The sequence below is a fragment of the Octopus bimaculoides genome, chromosome 21, assembly GCF_001194135.2.
Source record: "Octopus bimaculoides isolate UCB-OBI-ISO-001 chromosome 21, ASM119413v2, whole genome shotgun sequence".
Classification (NCBI taxonomy): Eukaryota; Metazoa; Mollusca; class Cephalopoda; order Octopoda; family Octopodidae; genus Octopus; species Octopus bimaculoides.
Genome location: NC_069001.1, coordinates 5,149,182 through 5,150,892, shown reverse-complemented (window position 1 = coordinate 5,150,892; position 1,711 = coordinate 5,149,182).

Below are 1,711 nucleotides of genomic sequence, written 5' to 3'. Positions count from 1 at the left end.
CCTACCTACCTACCTACCTACCTACCTACCAATCTATCTATCTATCTATCTATCTATCTATCTATCTATCTATCTATCTACCTACCTACCTATCTATCTATCTATCTATCTATCTATCTATCTATCTATCTATCTATCTATCTATCTATTTATCTATCTCACTGTCCCTCTCTATCTATGTATCTATCCAATTATAGTTAACAACTAATCAAATATTTCGGCCATTTTACTTTCTCAAGGACTGAAACCGAATCGTCGAATAGGTATTTCGTCAACCTACAACTTCCGGCATAGCTCTATGAATCAACGGAGGAAACGGTTCCGCTTCTGTGATCGACGATATGTATATATAGCAAAGACAGGAATCAGTCATGAGTGGTAAGTTTGTTATCAAAGAGGAAGACGAGTTTGAAGAACAGAGAACGCAATAATAATAATAATAATAATAATAATAATAATAATAATAATAATAATAATAATAACAACAATAATAATTTTTTCGTTGGTCACAAGGGTCCAAGACATGGGGGCCAGCACAAATAAATGGAAGTGAAGATAATAATAATAATAATAATAATGATTTTGCTGTAGGTCGCTGGAGAAGGTGTATGTATGTGTGTATCTATGTCCTGCTGCGTTCAAATCCCGTTGGAGCCAGTTTTTATTTCCTCTTTCCAGAGAATCGATTAAAGCGACTGAGCCCAACCCTTGTAGATACAGTGTGTGGCCCTTGTGTCAATGTTTTTTAGAAATTACTAATGATGATTAATATAGATAGAGATATGAAGAGAGAGAGACAGAGACAGAGAGGTATTATACATGCATTTGTATGGATGTATGTATGTATGTGTGTGTGTGTTGTGTGTATATATATATATATATATATATATATATAATATGGATGGATGGATGGATAGATGGATATGTATATGTATATACATATATACATATATTCTTTTATCTTTTACTTGTTTCCGTCATTATATTGCGGCCATGCTAGAGCATCACCTCGAAACATTTTTAGTCTAATGTATCGACCACAGTTGTTGTTGTTGTTGTTGTTTGTATTTTCAGAGCAGTGGCAGGGAATCATGCATCGAGTTCTCTCTTGGATTCGATGTGTTGCCGAAAATCTCCAGAGACAAAACATTTAAGGTGTGGAGAGCGAAGCGAGGTAGCCAGTTCTTCCCTAAAAATTCAATGTCCTCTCTCACTGGGACCTGTTCAAAGACCAACAACATCCGGCTAAAACTTTGATTGTTCCATTTATTTATCTGACTATATAGTTGTTTTGTACAGTTTATGTTTTTTGCTGTCGCCGTTGTTGATGGTGGTGGGGAGGGGGTTGATTTCTGTGTGTGTGTGTGTGTGTGTGTGTGTGTATATATATATATATATATATATATATACATATATTTAAGATTAGGAATACAATGATCACGTGCTAGCTAGGCTTACATCATTGTATTCGCATGGCTTACGGTCCAGAGGTTCGGGAAGAGGAAGAAGGGGCCATAGATAGACAGATAGATAGATAGATAGATAGATAGATAGATAGATAGATAGATAGATAGATAGATAGATAGATAAGTGTGTGTGCGTGCGTGCGTACGTACATGTTTGCAAATATATAGATATATAGATATACATACACATATATGTATATTTGTAGGTACGTATTGTGTATGTATGTATTATATATGTATGCATG